Source organism: Pleurodeles waltl, chromosome 11 (genome assembly GCF_031143425.1).
Source record: "Pleurodeles waltl isolate 20211129_DDA chromosome 11, aPleWal1.hap1.20221129, whole genome shotgun sequence".
Lineage (NCBI taxonomy): Eukaryota > Metazoa > Chordata > Amphibia > Caudata > Salamandridae > Pleurodeles > Pleurodeles waltl.
Window position 1 is genome coordinate 777,309,716 of NC_090450.1, and position 20,222 is coordinate 777,329,937.

The following is a 20,222-nucleotide window of genomic DNA, read 5'->3' on the forward strand; positions in this document are numbered from 1 at the left end:
TCAAAGGGACGGAAGTACCCTTCAGAAAACAGGCCAGTGCAAAGGCCATGAAGGGATACCCGTTTGCAGATCATTGAATGACTAAAAGTAGTCTTGCATTTGCTTCTGCTCAGAAAGACCTCTGTTTCATCATTCAGACATTTGTATTCAAAGGGCAACTCCCACTCTTCTTTAAAATAGCTTTCACCTAGTCACTCATACCTGCCAACGGCAAGATGTTTCAGGCATTTCGAAAACCAAAAAGTGGAAATGGGCAGGTTAATGATGTCATGTAGGAGCCATACTGTTGAAGGACTCTCTGCAACTGTGAAAGGCAATTTTTCTAACTTCTCTATATGAAGCATGGTAAAACGTGCTTCCCTTTTAGCCATTGTCTGCTGTTCCCTGGATAAATTAAAGGCGGTGAACAATTCACTACCATTAATGTTCTTCCATGGAATTCAGCCATTTTTCAAAGTATGTAACGTCAAGCCTCACTGCATGATGGAACTCAGCTGACTTTGTCCATTATATAAAGGGGACATGTCAGTCTGAATTATATCAATCGCAGATGACACTATGGCCCTCATTACAACCCTGGTGGTAGGTGATTAAGTGGCGGTAATATCGCCAACAGGCCGGCGGTAAAAAAAATGGGATCATGACCACGGCAGAAACTGCCAACACAGACAGCCACTTTAACACACCGACCGCCACGACGGTAGCAACAAACACCGCAGCGGTCACTGCCAACAGACAGGCGGAAGACAATGTACCGCCCACCCCATTACAACCCGCCAATCCGCCATCTTTTCTTGGGCGGTACCAACACCATCAAAAGCACGGCGGAAACAGTGTTTGGAAGGGAAACCACTCACCTCTCGACACTCAACGAAGAACCAGGACGCCATGGAGCCCGAGTTACAGGTCCTGCCCATGCTGGTCTACCTCCTCATACACCACGAATATCAAAGGCGGCAGCGACGACCACGGGGAGTACTGAACCTAGCACACAGGGGAGGGGGAAGAGTGACACACACACGCAACACGCAACACGCCTACTCCTACCCTCACCCACAACACCATACACACAAATACTTGCAGCAACAGTACATTTACACCCCGTAACCTCATGGAAGAACGCAAGGACAAAAGGAATAGAGTCCAATCAGTGATATATTAGAAATAGGCAGATATACATAACGAATAGAAAAACAGTATTTACAGATATTTACAATATGTACAGAAGGACGTACATTGTCCTTTGCGAGTGTCCGTGGGCCACTGGGCCAAAAATCATGGGCCAAGCCCACACTTGACTCGTGCCTCAATACGGAGAGAACACTGCAGGGGCATCAGGTCGTAAACACACAGGCACCTCAGGGGGATGGGGGGGCACCTCAGCCAGAAGATGGAATAACGCCACTGCTCCTGGAGGGGGCTCCATGCCGACAGCGATGTCCTGGGGAGTGCAAAGCCACAGTCTCTCAAGTCTCTCAAGTGGGTGGGGTGCCCACTGCTTGGTCCTGGTGAGTGCAAAGCCACAGTCTCTCAAGTGGGTGGGTTGCCCACTGCTTGGTCCCCAGGAGTGCAAAGCCACAGTGTCTCAAGAGGGTGGGTTGCCCACTGCTTGGTCCTGGGGAGTGCAAAGCCACAGTCTTTCAAGTCTCTCAAGTGGGTAGTTTGCGCACTGCTTGGTCGTGGGGAGTGCAAAGCCACAGTCTCTCAAGTCTCTCAAGTGGTTGGTTTGCCCACTGCTTGGTCCTGGGGAGTGCAAAGCCACAGTCTCTCAAGTGGGTAGCTTCTCCACTGGTTCTGGAGGGGGGTTTGTGCCCAGTGTGCTTCATCCCACCAAGGATAGGGTGAGTGGATGCATATCTCCACTGGTTCTGGAGGGGGCTTTGTGCCCAGTGTGCTTCAACCTGTCAAGGATAGGGTGAGTGGATGGCTTCTTCCACTGGTTGTGGAGGGGGCTTTGTGCCCAGTGTGCTTCATCCTGCCAAAGATAGGGTGAGTGGATGCATATCTCCACTGGTTCTGGAAGGGGCTTTGTGCCCAGTGTGCTTCATCCTGCCAAGGAAAGCGTGAGTGGATGGCTTCTTCCACTGGTTCTAGAGGGGAGCCTTGTGCCCAGTGATGCAGCACTTGCGGTGTGGCAGTTCACATTCCCTCACCTGGGTGTCTGAGGCACGAGATTTGCAGGGACCAGGTAGCATCATACTCCTTGGAGGCAGGGCCAGACTCCATCCTGCGGCATCTAAGGCTGCAAACTGGTGGTAGTGTCGGTGTTGGTGGGGGTGCTGCCAGTTGTGGTGGGAGGCTCCAGTGCATCTCCTGCAGCCTCAGACGGACGCATTCTGGGGCTGCTGCTGCTGGTAGTGGTCCTACTGTCAGGTGGCGGTGCTTGCGGCGGTGCTTACGGTGGTGCTTGCGGTGGTGCTTGTGGCGGGGATGCTGGCGGTGCTGCTCTTGGTGCTTGCGGCGGTGCTGCTGGCGGTGCTGCTCGTGGTGCAGGTGCCGGTGCCGCCAGTGGTGGAGGGAGGCACCAGCCCGTCTCCTGCAGCCTTGGATGGCCGGCCACTGGGGATGCTGCTGCTGACAGTAGTGGTGGCAGCGGCGGTGCAGGTGGCAGTGCAAGTGGCAGTGCATGCGGCGGGGATGCTGGCAGTGCTGTCCGCGGTACAGGTGGCGGGGCTGTCGGTTCTGATGGTGGCCACCAGGCCCTCACCTGGCGCCTCTGACGCCTGAAGTGCCTTGGCTTGGCTTTTCTGCCTCTTCCTCACCTTGGCAGATGCTGCTGGATTTTTGGAGGAGGCCTTGCTGAATGGGTCCTGCTCCTTGCCTTTGCTGCATGCTGTCCCCTTCTTCACCTTGGCAGGTGGCAGAATGGTTTGGTCCTTTGCAAGGGTTGGTGGCACACTGGCTGGCCAGGTGGGTGCCCCCTTTGATCTGCTGGGAGTTGCATGTACCACAGTAGACGCCAACTTTGTGGCTGAGGTGCTGGCCTGGGTTCTGGACATCTGGCCCGAGGGGAAGGACAGGGGGGCGAGAGGCAGGGAAGAGGTCAATGTTTGCCAGGATAAGTTTTTTAGACACAGTGGGACGGGAAGATGGAGACGGTTTGGTAGTGGAGGAAGAGGGAGTGGTTGTAGGAGGTGTCTGTCTGTTGAGTTTGGGTGAAGGTGCATGGGCTGGATGCTGTTGTGAGGTGGATGGCTGTTGGGTGGGTGGGTGCTTGCCTTTGTATACTTTGGGAAGAGGGGTCACAGACACACTGGGAGAGGACACAGGGGACGTGTGCATGGTTGTGGGGGTGGTGACTGCTCGTGAGGGGTGTGTTGTGATGCGCGTGCTGGTGATGGAGGTAGTGGATGAAGATGTAGTGCATGCAGGTGTGAGTGTAGATGCTACTGGGAGGGAGGTGGACGAAGAGGAGGAGGGGGACATAGTGGAGGCAGTGGATGTTGGTGTGTTTTCATGGGTATGGTGCTTGAGTGAGTGCCTGTGAGATGAAGTGTGGTGCTTATGTTTGCATGAGCCACTTTTGTGTGTTGATTTCAGTGAATGCTTTTCTGAAGGTGTGCTTGGGATAGGCTGGGGTTGAGGGGATTGGGTCTCAGTAGAGGAAGTTGGAGGGGGGCGGCTAGACACAGGGACAAGGGCTGCCATCAGTGCTGAGGCCAGAGCCTGAAATGGTCTCTGTTGGGCCACCACACCAGAGTGAATGCCCTCAAGGTATGCATTTATTTGTTGCAAATGCCTCTCAACACCCTGGATGGCATTCAGTATGGTTGACTGCCCAACAGTGAGGGATCTCAGAAGGTCAATAGCCTCCTCACTGCGGGCAGCAGAGCTGACTGGAGCAGGGCCTGAGGTGCCTGGGACGAAGGAGATGCCCACCCTCCTGGGTGAGCGGGCACAGGAAACATGCTGAGGGGCTGCTGGGAGGGCGGTGCTAGTAGGGGGTTGGCGGCTGTACTTGTTGTTGGGGTGGGCACAGAGGTGTCTGCCACTGCCAGGGAGCTTCCGTTGGAGGAGGAGTCTGTGGTCTCCCCTCCTGTCCCCATCGTGGTGCTCCCCTTGCCCTCCATCCCACTGGTGCCCTCACCCTCGTGGATTCGGCCTCCAGGCCCATGTGGGATTCAGCTCCCTCCGTCACCGGTGCCTCTGCTCCCCCGCCAGATGATGCTAATGCACATAAGGACAAGGTGACAAAACAAAAAGTGTGGGGGAAGAGACAGAGGAAACACTTGGTCAATGCCAGCAACACCACTATTGTTGGTGTACACAACACACAGGGAGCAGCCCTATGCACTCGGCCATGCCCAACCATTTACTAAGACAGTCACCAGCCCATGGGGTACAATGCCTAAAGCCATCATCTGCACACCAGAAACCCACAGGACCCTGCCCTGTTGTAGATGCCCACTTACACTATTGGGGTAGGAGTGCTCCATATCCTGCTCAACAAGGGACCTACCCTGCCATGTTGGCCCTGGCCTAGGGGCACCCACAGCCTACTCCCCCCACCCAGGTATCTGCTAACGCGCACAAAGTCAGGTTTCAGATTCTGTATTCACCCCCTCGTGGCTGCTGTGATGCCTTCAAGCACCCATCCAACTCTGGATAGGCCACTGCCAGGATGCGGAACACCAGGGGGTCAGGGTGCGACGGGCACCTCTTCCTTGTTGGGAGGCCAGCCCCAGCTGGGCCTCCGCCATCTTCTTTGCCCTGTGGTGCAGGTCCTCCCATCTCTCTCAGCAGTGGGTGCTCCGCCTGTCAAAGACCCCCAGGGTCCGCATCTCCTTGGCGATGACACGCCAAATACCCTTTTTCTGGTGGGCACTGACCTGGATGGAAAAGACAGCAGAAAAGGGAATTAGTCACCTGTCTGGACCATCAGATTCATTGCCCACCAGATCCCACCCATCCCCTGACGGCCATACATTGACCACCTTACATGCTGCACTCTGGCCAGGACGCCTCTGCCCCCCTACATGTGGCTTACTCACACAGAAATCCCTACATTCATGGTCCACGCATCATGCTCACAATGTACTCACCTGTTTGTCTGGAGGACCGTAGAGTAACGTGTACTGGGGAATGACCCCATCCACCAGTTTCTCCAACTCCTCTGCAGTGAAGGCAGGGGCCCTTTCCCCAGACACAGGATCTATGGTCGCTTCCAGACACAGGTCACAGCAGCACTTGCTGTGTAGTTCCTCTCCTGTTAAAGGTCAGGTTGCAAGTGAGTGATTAGATAGAAAATGGCAGTGACGTCCGTGGCAGTGCATACCGTCTCGGACGGCGTACATCGCCATTGGCTCCTGGAACCTATAGGGCCCAATGATAACCAATGCGATTTTGCACAGCGGTCATTGACCGCCTACCGCGATGGCGCACAGCGCCAGTGCAATTACCACATTTCCACTTGTCCCTCCTCACAGGTCAGGCAGCCACCATTTCAGGGGGGCACAGGGCATGGCACCTAACTGTATCACAGCAGACATTGGCACATCAACTGACTCTCAAGTTCACATACTGTTTCTGTGTAGTAAACAAATCATCATTAGTGCAATAGATGTGTGAAAATGACCCTCTGCTCACCGTTCTCTTCCATAGGTTTCAACCGCTGAGGCAGAACATGAGACGGTGTTATCCTCCATTGTACAGACCCCTGTGGACCTTGGAACAATGGAGGACAGACACATTATCATTACCTACAGACTTGATCGTGCCACAATCCAAGAACTGTGTGCCCAATTGGAGCCAGACCTGATGTCAGCTATCCGCCAGCCCACAGGAATCCCCCCTCTAGTTCAGGTCCTGTCAGTGCTCCATTTCCTGGCAAGTGGTTCCTTCCAAACAACAGTGGCCATGGCATCAGGGATGTCTCAGCCAATGTTCTCTAACGTGTTGACCAGAGTGTTGTCTGCCCTGCTGAAACACATGCGCAGCTACATCGTGTTCACCCAGGTGGAGGATTTGGCCACAGTGAAGGCTGACTTTTATGCCCTGGGACATATCCCCAACATCATTGGTGCCATTGATGGTACACATGTGGCATTTGTCCCCCCCCCCCCCACAGAGAAATTAACAGGTTTACAGGAATAGAAAAAGCTATCACTCTATGAATGTGCAGATGGTGTTTGGTGGACCAGTACATCTCCCATGTGAATGCCAAATATCCTAACTCTGTGCATGACGCCTTTATCTTGAGGAATAGCAGCATCCCATAGGTGAGACAAAGGTCCCCACCCAGTGTTAATTGGTGTATGGGTATGGGGTTGTTCCTAAGGGTGAGTGTGTGGCTAACAGGTATCCCTCGATATTTGCAGGTGACTCTGGTTAGCCCAACCTCTCATGGCTACTGACCCCAGTGAGGAATGCCAGGACAAGGGCAGAGGAACGTTACAATGAGGCACATGGGCGTACAAGGAGGATTATAGAAAGTACCTTCGGCCTCCTGAAGGCCAGGTTCCAGTGCCTCCTTCTGACAGGTGGATCCCTGTACTACTCACCCAAGAAGGTGTGCCAGATCATTGTTGCATGTTGCATGTTGCACAACCTGGCCTTGAGACGCTAGGTGCCTTTTCTGCAGGAGGATGTGCCTGGAGATGGTCTTGTGGCAGCGGTGGAGCCTGTGGACAGTGAGGAAGAGGAGGCAGAGGAGGAAGATGTGGACAACGGAACCAATATAATTCTGCAGAACTTCTAGTGACAAACAGGTAAGGCACTGTAAGTTCACTTTACATTGCAGTTATCTGTTGGACATTGTACAAGGCAGCCACTTTCCCTATGTCTATGGCCACTGACTGTACCCTTTGAAATCTCTATTTTTAGATCTCTGTGCCCCAATCTGGCTCCTGCAGTGTGTACTGCTGCCCACCAAAGGTCAGCCTAAAGTATATTTCACTGTACATTTGAGTTGCAATGCTTTGATAATGTTGCACTAATACATTTGTGAATCATTTGACAGACTCCAGATTGGTATTTGTTCCAAGGGTGTTTATTTAGGTGCTCATAAGTAGAGGGGGATGTGCGTGGGGCTGGGCTGATGGTGGAGGAAAGTCCATGGTAGAGTCCAGTCTCTTGGTATCACAGGTGCATTGTCCAGTGGGGCATAGGAAGGGGAGTAATGGCAGTTCAAGGTGGACAGGGTGACAGAGTGGGACAGAAGGGTGACAATCAGGAGAGTCTTATTCCCTGGTGGGGTTCTTGGCAATGTTCTCTGGTTTCTGCCTGGATCCCAGGGACCATTTGAGGTGTGGTTCTCTTTCTGCAGGGGGTGAGGTGCTGGTGGCCTGTTGGTCCTGTGGCAGGGCCTCCTGTCCACTAGCGCCGGTGGAGGTAGAAGGCTGTTCCTCGGTTTGGCTAGTGTCAGGCGCCCATTGTTGTGCCACTGCCTCCCTCATGGTCTTGCCCATGTCAGCAAGCACCCCTGCAATGGTGACCAGGATGGTGTATATTTTTGTTAGTACAAATAAAGAGAAGGGATAGGAGGATTCTATGGTCCAGTGTATACCCTCCAGTCAACCTGATAATAAAATATAATACACTGTTCCAAAGCTAACGGGAGGAAAAAGAAAGAAAAGGAAAAGGAGTCCTGATAGTCAGGAGCAAGAGTCCTCACACACCGCATTTGGTGTCATGCTTCATCATCGGACAGCTCCTCGTCAGGCCGGCGCTGCAATGCCTGACGGGCACCCCCCGAAGGGGGGCTCTTTGCCGGAGATCTTTTTTGTTAACGATGATGCCGCGGAACCAAGTATGGTTCCAAGAAAGAGGACGGAGAAACAAGAAGAAAAAGTAAAATTGGCTCAAGACCTTCACTAAATAATTTATTATTTGCTATTGGGAAATGGCCAAGATTAAAAAAGTAACAGCGGAGTGACACAAGAGATAATGCTCAGACACTCACACAACAATCAGGATAGAGGAAGACGGTGATTATCCGAAATCCCTCAATGTATGGTCAATATGCGGTCGACATGTTTCGCGTCTCTTATGGTCCAACAGGATCCCCTGACGCTTCTTCAGGACCTACTTAATCATTGGAATTCCCCAATTGAAAACAAAGGTAAAACAAATTTAAGCTCCTACGATCTAGCGCTCACAGTCAGAACGTCATCAGTCACTTACTGGAGGTCAACCGGACTGGCTTTCCTTTCCTATCAGTCACCCTAGATACAGGGAGAAAACTGAGGTTAGCAATTAGTGTAACTATTTCATCTGCACTCGGGGAGTAGTGCGTATGAATCAAATGTAAAAGATTTTATGTGACAAACTGTGTAACAAATAGTGATAAAGTGGATGATAGCAACCCATGCTCGTGATATATAGGAGGGCTTACCATCTCCATTAGAAAAAGGGCTTCATGGGATCACGCAGGCCTGTTGCCCGGTTCACAGCGAATCTGGTTACGAGATAAACACAAACAAATAACAGAGGAACAGAGTATCTATGTTACTCAATCGTAAGCCAGACCTATAACAAGGTCACTGGGAATAAACAAAACATAGTTGGAAGTGTAGACCGGATTCAGGCAAATTGTAGTATGCACCCACACATACAGAATGAAGATCAAAACACAGCAGTATAATTACAGATATGTCGTCATAATCATCAGCCTGATTAGTAATATATGTACATGAGGTCTGTAAAGTGCACCCCATCAGGGAGAAGTCTACAGTCAACTCAGGTTACTTTAGGTCAGATAACGAGAGTTAGTGTAAAGCAAAATCTTATTATTAAATAATAATAAAAATAAAAATAAAAATAAAAACCGCTAAAGATAGGAGGTAGAGATAGGGGGGCCAAGCTGTCCTATCTGTGCTGGTTCCCTCCCTATTCACATCAAGATCAAATTCAAATGCCAGCAGCACTAAGCCCAAATAATAGTGGGAAGTATTTCCCATCATTGTATTTCAAGCGGAGAATTCAAACGAGCCACTGGAAAGGCAGCGCGCCCCACCCCAAGGGCTGACGAAAACATAATAGGACAAGCGATCAACATATCGCGTTCTAACCGGCAAAATGCACGGGCCCGAAGCACTTACTTGTGTGACAGCCGGCTCTTCGAACAGCACCTACCCCTGCGTCTGCGTTCCCGGATGTGAATCAAACCGGGAACGCGGGGTATAAATAAGGCGCGTGCGGAGCACTCGTTGTTCAATTACACGACTGGTTGCTAGAAAACTACTTGGAGCCTAATAGAAGCGATCGGAGAGCGAAAAAGGACTAAACCCAGAAGATAGCTCTGATCCAAAACACTGCGGCGGCTATCTTAAGCTAATGGGTAGTCATAGGGAAATTAGTAGATACTCCAGTGTGATTTATGGAAAATGGGTGAAGGGCTGTCCACCAACGTAAATTATGTAAAAAATGTAAAAACACCGATCATAAGCTCCTTGTGTAGGTAAAAGGAGACAAAATTATAGAAAAAATGAGGTATGAAAAGTTATGGTCAGAGACCATGTCAGTAGTCAATCTTGCAGCAGTCAAAAGACCCAGGCTAGGGGTGAGTCATTAAAAACCCAGTAACCGTCTATATTGAGAGATTGAACCACGGAATGTAGTCATTCAATCCTCGACCATGGGTGTTAAGTCTGTACACCCAGCGTTGTTCAAGTTCAAAGAGTGGGCGGGTACCAGTCAGGGCGCAGGCCTGTAGTACTACCCACCACATGTCGTCCGGTGTATGATTAAGTTCAATGAAATGGATACTAAGTTTAGTTGTGGCACGTCCACAGCGGATATTGCTGCGGTGTTCATTTATCCTTACTTTCACAGGTCGTGTGTTCATACCTACATATCGCAGATTGCATGGACACGTGATAAGATAAATACAATTGCGAGTATTGCAATTAGTATGTTTCAACAATCGCCATGTTAGTAGGGGCTCTAGTGCAAGGGTATCTACCCGTTTAGTAAGTGAACAAACATTGCAATTTCCACAGGGGAAATGACCCTTAACTGGAGGGAGGTCCCATAGTGACCTTTGACTGGTCAGGGTCATGGTGGGTTTTGGTCGAGTATGTACCAACATGTCTTTAATGTTGGAGGTTCTCTTAAAGGCAAAAACAGGTTTGGGAATATTCTCACCTCCACTACAGAGGACTGACCCTCTTTTGTTAATAATTTTTTTGACTTTGTTGGAAAATGGTGTGAAAGTAGATACACAGGTAAGTTTAGTTTCTGTGGATTTAGGAGTCAATTGTAGTAGTGATTCTCTGTCACTGTATTTGGCTCGTTTGTAGGCTGTTTTGATAACTCTGTTCGGATAGTGACGGTCACGTAGTCTAGTCTGTAAATCAGCGGCTTGAGTATTAAATAGCTGCAGATTACTACAGTTCCGTCGAAGGCGTAAAAACTGCCCATACGGTAAATTCTCTCTTAATGCTTTTGGATGGTGTCTGTCATAGAGTAGCAAGCTGTTCCGATCCGTCACTTTGTGGAAGGTTCGGGTTGTCAGTTGGCCTTCCTCTATACTAATCAGCAAGTCTAGGAAAGAGATCTCTGTAGTAGAGACAGAGGAAGTAAAGTTCAGAAAGGGATCCAGACCGTTTATCCAAGTGGTGAATGAGTCTACTTCAGATATGAAGCCATGCCATATGACAAGAATGTCGTCTATATACTGACGCCATAGTGTTATATTGTCAAAAAAGGGGTTGGACTCAGGTAGGATAAAACGTTTCTCAAAATCGTACCGTACATATACATGCAGGCTAGGCTGGGGGCAAAGGTACTGCCCATTGAAGTGCCGCGAATCTGATGGAAAAGTTTGTCCTCAAACTGGAAAAAATTCTTGGTCATGGCTAAACTCGCACAGTGCATGATGAAGTGAACAGGAGTCATTGAGTCTAAGTCAGCAGACAAAAGAGAGGTCTCAACTACCTTCAGTGTGGCTGCCTGCGGAATATTGGTGTATAAAGCCTCGACATCGAGGGTGATGAGGGCGTTCACGTGGACTGTCGAGTTGATGGACTCTTTAAGATTCAGGACGTCTTTGGTGTCTCTGAGGTAAGTTGTAGACTGTTGTACAAGCGGTCGTAAAAAATGGTCACAAAATATGGATAGTGGTTCAAGAACAGATCCAATCCCTGAAACTATCGGGCGACCAGGAGGTGGAGATCTACCCTTATGGATCTTCGGGAGACAGTAAAAGTACGGAATACGAGGATCCTCAGTGTCCAGAAATTCTGCTTCTTTCTGGGATATCCAAGTATTACTGTGGGCTTCCTCTATCATACCTCGGATCTCTCTTTGCAGACTAGCTGTAGGATCCTGATCAATCTGGGCATAGTAAGTAGAATCATCTAAAAGGCGGAGACATTCCTGTCTATAGTCCTCAGTGTTCATCACAACAATCGCACCTCCCTTGTCCTCTGGTTTGATAGTGATATTAATATCAGCTGATAGATCTCGAAGTGCCTCATTCTCAACTTTAGGTATGTTGATAAATCTATGCTGTGGTCGTATTCTCGTTACGTCGGAGGTGACCGCTTTCTCAAAAGCCAGAACCTCACAAGGCATCGAGGAGGAGGGAGGCATGAATTTAGAAGGTCGTCTAAGACCAGAGTCCAAAGGGGAGTCATCAATGGGTCTGTCTTTGAAAAAGAATTGAAGACGAATTTTTCTGAAGAACCGAGAAAGTTTGCATTGTAAACGAAAAGGATCAGTCTTGGGTGTAGGGACGTACCCCAATCCTTTATTCAGTGCCCTTGTTTCATGGAGAGAAAGAGGCCTTGAGGACAGATTAACCACTAGGTCTTGGTTGGGGGGGTCTTGCCCTGGCTCCTTGTGACCATCTGTGGTTCTTCCTGAGACCAATGAACTCTCCTGCCTCTTCCTCGTCTTCTGCCTCTTCTTCTGCCCCTGCCCTGGCCTAAAAAAGGCATGTATGGTGGCATTGGGCGTGGTTGATAAAAAGGGAAGGGTTGTTGCCATGCCATCGGGTGACCTGGATGGTATTGAGGAAAGTTGTAATAAGGTTGTGGTCTCTCGTCTTCGGTACTCCATCCGTCAGAGGATGAGATATGGCTATATTTGCGAGGTCTTCTACCAGGTGTAGAAGATTCGTCTGATGAGACGGATGGCGTATCTATAGTATAGTCTTCCTTGATATAAGGGTAGACCTTCTCTCTGTTGAACTTGTTGATATCTTTCTGTAACTTTGTGATCTTCTGTTGTGTTAAGAACTCTTTTGTTTCATTTAAGTCGATTTCTGCTAATCGGCTCTTAAATGCTGCTATTGAAATTGTGGTTTTAAGTGTATTCTCCATAAAGGTGATCTGTATAGCTATGGACTCTGCTAGTCGTCTGGATGTATTAATGATTAGGACTAGCCAATCCCGAGTGCACTTCCATGCAATCTGAGCCCAGTCCTTCCTGAAGACGAGGTCCTGCAGGAAGATCCTGGGCATATTGGACACAAGTAGACCGTTGGGGGCTATGTTAGTTCTGAGGTATTCGGTCATGATGGTCCCATGTAAAACTGTTTTTACGAGGTAAGTGAAGACAGTTTGTCCCATTCTTTCTTGGTGGGACCAGATGGTCCTGCACCGTCGTTAGTAAGAATGGAAGGGGTCTGCAAGATGATCATCGAAGCTGAGACCTTGAAAATTATCCATATTGAGGATCTCAGAGAAATTATCTGGTCAATAATCCCACAGCAGACCTGCTGTTCTGAATATTACAAATAAAGAGAAGGGATAGGAGGATTCTATGGTCCAGTGTATACCCTCCAGTCAACCTGATAATAAAATATAATACACTGCATGACACCAAATGCGGTGTGTGAGGACTCTTGCTCCTGACTATCAGGACTCCTTTTCCTTTTCTTTCTTTTTCCTCCCGTTAGCTTTGGAACAGTGTATTATATTTTATTAGTATATTTTTGTTAGGTCAGCCGTGATCCCCAGGTACTATCCCTCCTACAGCCGCTGGGTCTCCTACAACTTGGCCAGTATCTGGCCAATCGTCTCCTGGGAATGTTGGTATGCTCCCAGGATGTTGGTGAGTGCCTTGTGGAGAGTGGGTTTCCTGGGCCTGTCCTTCCCCTGTCACACAGTAGTCCTCCCAGCTTCCCTGTTGTCCTGTGCCTGTGTCCCCTGAACCGTGTGCCCACTGCCACTGACCCCAGGTCCCTGATCGTCCTGTGTTTGTGGGGTTGCCTGGGGTCCGTGTAGTGGTGGACACACTGCTGATTGATGTGTCCTCGGGACAGTGGCATGGGCCCGCCGGTTGGGTGCTGGGATGGTGTTTTCTGAGGGGTAAGGCTCTGTAGTGGGTTGGGAAGGTGGCAGGGGAACCGACTGTCCAGACGTTCCGGATGGGCCAGGTTGGTCATCCTGATCCAGGCGTGCAGAGCTGCTGTCGTCGCCGTGGGCCTCTTAAGGGGGGGACTGGATGCGGCTGGCACATCCTCTCTGGTGACGTGGAGTATGGGTCCTGTGGGGATGCAAATGCATTGTAAATGTGTCTGTGTGTGGCATCTTGTGCATGGGTGTGTTTACCTGTATGGTTGTGATTTCCCTGTCATCTTGGCCTTGTGTGAGTGGTGCTTTTGTGGGCAGGGTGAGTCTCTCTACTGGGCATGCTGTGGTGATGGGTGTCCATGTAGGTCTGTGATGGGTGTCCATGCATTGGTGTTGCATGCAGGGCTTGGTATTGGGATGGGTGGGTTGTGTTAGTGGGATATATGTGAGGTGGTGGAGTGATGGGGGTGAGGGTAGGGGTAGGAGTTTGTGATGGCATGCAGGTAGGTCGGGGGGATAAAGTAGTTAAGATTTGACTTACCAGAATCCAGTCCTCCTGCTACTCCTGTGAGGCCCTCAGGATGCATGATCACCAAGACTTGCTCCTCCCATGTTGTTAGTTGTGGGGGAGGAGGTGGGAGTCCACCGACCGTGCTCTGTACTGCTACCTGGTGTCTTGCTACCACAGAACGCACCTTTCCCCATAGGTCATTCCACCTCTTCCTGATGTCATCCCTGGTTTTGGGTGCTGTCCCATGGCGTTGACCCTGTCCACTATTCTCCGCCATAGCTCCATCTTCCTTGCAATGGACCTCTGCTGCACCTGTGATCCGAAGAGCTGTGGCTCTACCCGGATAATTTCCTCCACCATGACCCTTAGTTCCTCCTCAGAAAACCTGGGGTATCTTTGGGGTGCCATGGATGTGGTGTGAGTGATATGTATGAGGATGTGTGAGGTGATGTGTGGGGTGATGTGTTGGGGTGTATGCTGTGATGTGTGTGAATGGTGTATGAGTGATGGTGTTCTGTGCCTCTGATTGAGTTGGTGCTCCTGACTTGTGTCTCTCTGCTTGATATCTATTTTTTCGCTGTAAGGGTGAAGTGTAGCCATTTTTAATGTAGCCTTTTGCGCGTTTGCTTAAAGTATTAGGCCTCTGTGCACTTTTCCCTAGATGCATTTTATTTAGTCTCGCACTGTTATTTTACAATAACCAGTTTCACGGTCTTGTTTTATTTTCTTTTATCACACTGTTTAATTTACTTCAGCACTGAAGTTCTCAAACAATACATTCTTGCTCACTCTGTGCTTCAGTCAAGGATACAGTCTAGTACATTGCCGATAGACGTGGTAGAAGTTTAGTCTTTGGGGTTCATAGAAAGTACACATTCTTACGTAGGGACGTTTCTTAGAACACCGGCGTGTTAGTTATAAAAACACTTTCTAGTCCTGGTACACGTAAGAGGGAGATTACGACCAGGAACCTGCAACTAGATGTTGGCTGTCCTGTTGCAGATGCTGATCCAGATCACAGGCCTTTGCTCAGGTATGAGGGTCGATGTCCTCCCGGGGGAACCTGAAAGGCAGGCTTAGAGCTTCACATGCTGTGCTCAAAATATAACTTAGAGAGAGAATGTACTCTAGTTACACTATGATAGCATTATTCTTATGTTTCACTCTCCTCGTTACTATTTCCATCCTACTGTGTTATATGGTTCTGGTTATTGTGGCTCACGCCTTGTTATCTAAAATGCAGTCGTTTTACTAAACCAATCTTTAAAACTCAAACTGCCTTTGTCATTTATATATGAGACCGCACTGTGTATGAGAGAACTGGTTGTGACCTGAGTGACCACGACTTCCCTGCGAAGCACTAAGATGTCATGCGCTCGGCTGCCCAATTGTCTCTTCCTTTCGGGAGAGATAAGGCACTGCTAGTTAGCCAGAGCTCAACCCGGATTTGGGGTGACAAGGGTCCTTTGCCGTGTGTGTATTTTGAGCGCAGCGGTGTGTACCTCCAATGGTTTACTGCATTTGAAGGACCGCCGCAGTGATTTGTGGGTCGTGATACTGTGGGCGTACTCCTGTTGGCGTAACGGTGTGGTGGATTTCTCAGTGTAGGTCATAATACCCGTGGCGGAATACCGCTGCGGGCACGGTATGTTGGTGGCCATCAGCACGGTGGTAGGCGACATTTACCACCACTGTTGTAATGAGGGCCTATGTTTGTTAGGGAATAAATCCTGTTGGACAGAGTGTTCATGCCATTGTCGACAACAGCTAAAACCTTTTCTAAATTTTCCTTTTCCATCTGCCTTAAACGCACAGCAGCTTCTATCTGAGAATGCTTCCGGGTCTCATTATACATAGCATAGATGAATCTTTTAGAGCATGGCTTTCTAGGACCTAGCAAAAAGTTCTGCAAGTCCATATCCTCAGAAAGAGTGTTAAGATGTTCTTTGACTGTGGCTAACGGTGTTAGACTGTACCCATTGTTGGCACAGTTTACCAACACTGTATGTTGTAGCTATACCCGCATGTTGACCCGAGACAAAGCGAGGGTCTGGCCGGCTAATCTTGAAACCGCCTGAGGAATTCAAAAAACGGGCCTGACATCCATTTGTGTCTTTTGGCCAAATTAACCACCCGCCGGGACTGGAAAGTGAAGAGTTATAGGTACCAGCCTGAACCTTTGCACCTAGCTCTTCCTTGGTGACATTCAGGAAGAATTGCCAACCATTCAACTTTGCCGGTGTGGGGATACTGGCCGTGTTCATTTCTTTTATTTTTGCTAACCCCAGACAGGATGTCAGTTGAATGGTGTCATTTAAAAAGATCATTTGCACAGGAATCAGGCATGCTCTAAATAAAGATTCCCTACCCTGTATTTGCCAATCTTGTGTTTCCCATAGACTCTTCAAATCAACAGTGTTCCTCCACTATTCGTAACCTTCAACTGCAAGACGGGAAACAAAGGAATCTGAATAAATCAGCTTTGTATCAGCTAGCAAAACTTTCCTAATTTTTGAAGGAGGTAATTTGAAATAATATGATTCTGGATATTTTGTGTCATGCCCAGTAAACTTTTCTGTATAACGTTTGGGCTCCCCACAGGTGGTGCTGAACAGTATTCCCACTGTGTGTAGTTAAGTACTGGTCTGTGTTCAGTGGCACAGTGCAGGTAGTAATGTCCCCAGTTGTGTAACAGAACATTTCTCCACAAATCATTGTATGTCTATATACACATTATCACTTTCAAACACAGAGTAATCATAGAATCAACTGTCTGGACATCCCAATCATCAGATACAACACCAGGTGTAATTACATCTGTCATAGACATTTTTAATACATATGGATTTTGAATGACCTCAGTAGGCCCGAATATATCAAATGGCATGTTGTCCCATACAATCCCATCAGGAATTGGTACAGCTAAAATGTTCACAAGGGACAAGTCTCTTCGGACCTAATGTGAGGAATGATGTGAAGTTAAGGCTTCATCCACAAGGTCAACTGAGGAGCGTTCAGAAAGGTAATGACCATTTATAAGTAAAAAGAAAACAGTCACGAAACCAATCCATAAAAACAATGCAAAAAATGTCAGGCAGAACCACAAAAAGTTCCATGGGTGAATTAAATAGTTATTTTTAAGCCAGAGGTACAGCTTACGTGTCTTTGAAACATTTTCAATTACTGGAGTGGATGAGCCTGAAGAAAAGTCATAATTGCAGATGAAATAACCAGAGGCAGTCGCATCACCGGTCAAAGTATTCACTTTGCATGGAGGCTCATAGTAGATGGTGTCATCAGTCTTTGTAGTGTTGGTGTAGAAAACGGCCAAATCTTGGACAGGTATTGTCATAGAAGTGGTAACTGGAATCAGCAAGAACTAATTTTCTGCCCTCCCCATGACCGAGGAGGTATTTATAGCGTTGCTGGACATTGTTGTGTAGTCCGAAGTACCGCTGTTATTTCTACTTTGAAGAGGTATGTCCTGTTGGGTAGTGAGGGGGACCGGGAACTACCCAAGGGACCTCTGGGTATTACTATGCTGGACCGGCCACATGGTGAACTTTGACGTCATCAATGGAAATTAATCTGTTTGCTCTGGAAACAGGCAGTGGTGGTAAGATGACTGTTCTAGTACCTTGTACTCGCAGGACTTGGACCAGTGCTCTGTAGGATGGACCAAATTCCTTCTTCACAATGAAATTATCACAAACCAGACCCTCGACTTTAGAAATCCAGCCAGTGGAAGTTGTTGGTAAATCCTTTATTCCTAAAGTGGAAGCACTGGCGGATGATTAATCAGCACGAAAATGCTGAAGCTCCTGTAAAACAGTGAGATAATCATTTATGTAAAAAAGGGTGTCTGCTGGCACTAAACCGGGGCCATCAAGATCTGGGACATACATAGGTATCCCAAACAGAACCTCATAGGGAGTGTGTCCTCCTAAGGACCCTCTTGGCAGATTATTCAGTGCTCTCTGGAACCCATATAGGTGATGAAGCTAGCTGCAGCCAGAACATAATACTCTAGCTGTTAAAGACTACTTTAGATCACCGTTCCACCTCTTCGTGACCAAATTTCCCTCTGGATGGTATGGTAAGGAGTAATGGAGTTCAACACTGTAGGAGGCTGGACTGGCTTGTAGTGAGTACCAAGGGGTACTTGCACCTTGCACCAGGCCCAGTTATCCCTTATTAGTGTATAGGGTGTCTAGCAGCTTAGGCTGATAGATAATGGTAGCTTAGCAGAGCAGCTTAGGCTGAACTAGGAGACGTGTGAAGCTACTACAGTACCACTTAGTGTCATATGCACAATATCATAAGAAAACACAATACACAGTTATACTAAAAATAAAGGTACTTTATTTTTATGACAATATGCCAAAGTATCTTAGAGTGTACCCTCAGTGAGAGGATAGGAAATATACACAAGATATATATACAAAATAGTAAAAATATGCAGTTTAGTCTTAGAAAACAGTGCAAACAATGTATAGTTACAATAGGATGCAATGGGGAAACATAGGGATAGGGGCAACACAAACCATATACTCCAAAAGTGGAATGCGAACCACGAATGGACCCCAAACCTATGTGACCTTGTAGAGGGTCGCTGGGACTATTAGAAAATAGTGAGAGTTAGAAAAATAACCCTCCCCAAGACCCTGAAAAGTGAGTGCAAAGTGCACTAAAGTACCCCTAAGGACAAAGAAGTCGTGTTAGAGGAATAATGCAGGAAAGACACAAACCAACAATGCAACAACTGTGGATTTCCAATCTAGGGTACCTGTGGAACAAGGGGACCAAGTCCAAAAGTCACAAGCAAGTCGGAGATGGGCAAATGCCCAGGAAATGCCAGCTGCGGGTGCAAAGAAGCTTCTACTGGACAGAAGAAGCTGCGGTTTCTGCAGGAACGAAAAGGGCTAGAGACTTCCCCTTTGGTGGACGGATCCCTCTCGCCATGGAGAGTCGTGCAGAAGTATTTTCCCGCCGAAAGAACGCCAACAAGCCTTGCTAGCTGCAAATCGTGCGGTTAGTATTTTTGGACGCTGCTGTGGCCCTGGAGGGACCAGGAGGTCGCAAATTGGACCAGGAGAGAGAGGGGACATCGAGCAAGACAAGGAGCCCTCTCAGCAGCAGGTAGCACCCGGAGAAGTGCCAGAAACAGGCACTACGAGGATGCGTGAAACAGAACTCACCCGAAGTTACACAAAGGAGTCCCACGTCGCCGGAGACCAACTTAGAAAGTCGTGCAATGCAGGTTAGAGTGCCGTGGACCCAGGCTTGGCTGTGCACAAAGGATTTCCGCCGGAAGTGCACAGAGGCCAGAGTAGCTGCAAAAGTCGTGGTTCCCAGCAATGCAGCCCAGCGAGGTGAGGCAAGGACTTACCTCCACCAAACTTGGACTGAAGAGTCACTGGACTGTGGGGGTCACTTGGACAGAGTTGCTGGATTCGAGGGACCTCGCTCGTCGTGCTGAGAGGAGACCCAAGGGACCGGTAATGCAGCTTTTTGGTGCCTGCGGTTGCAGGGGGAAGATTCCGTCGACCCACAGGAGATTTCTTCGGAGCTTCTGGTGCAGAGAGGAGGCAGACTACCCCCACAGCATGCACAGACAGGAAAACAGTCGAGAAGGCGGCAGGATCAGCGTTACAGAGTTGCAGTAGTTGTCTTTGCTACTATGTTGCAGGTTTGCAGGCTTCCAGCGCGGTCAGCAGTCGATTCCTTATCAGAAGGTGAAGAGAGAGATGCAGAGGAACTCGGCTGAGCTCTTGCATTCGTTATCTAAAGTTTCCCCAGAGACAGAGACCCTAAATAGCCAGAAAAGAGGGTTTGGCTACCTAGGAGAGAGGATAGGCTACTAACACCTGAAGGAGCCTATCAGAAGGAGTCTCTGACGTCACCTGGTGGCACTGGCCACTCAGAGCAGTCCAGTGTGCCAGCAGCACCTCTGTTTCCAAGATGGCAGAGGTCTGGAGCACACTGGAGGAGCTCTGGACACCTCCCAGGGGAGGTGCAGGTCAGGGGAGTGGTCACTCCCCTTTCCTTTGTCCAGTTTCGCGCCAGAGCAGGGCTAAGGGGTCCCCTGAACCGGTGTAGACTGGCTTATGCAGAATTGGGCACATCTGTGCCCAACAAAGCATTTCCAGAGGCTGGGGGAGGCTACTCCTCCCCTGCCTTCACACCATTTTCCAAAGGGAGAGGGTGTCACACCCTCTCTCAGAGGAAGTTCTTTGTTCGGCCATCCTGGGCCAGGCCTGGCTGGACCCCAGGAGGGCAGATGCCTGTCTGAGGGGTTGGCAGCAGCAGCAGCTGCAGTGAAACCCCAGGAAGGGCAGTTTGGCAGTACCAGGGTCTGTGCTACAGACCACTGGGATCATGGGATTGTGCCAACTATGCCAGGATGGCATAGAGGGGGCAATTCCATGATCATAGACATGTTACATGGCCATATTCGGAGTTACCATTGTGAA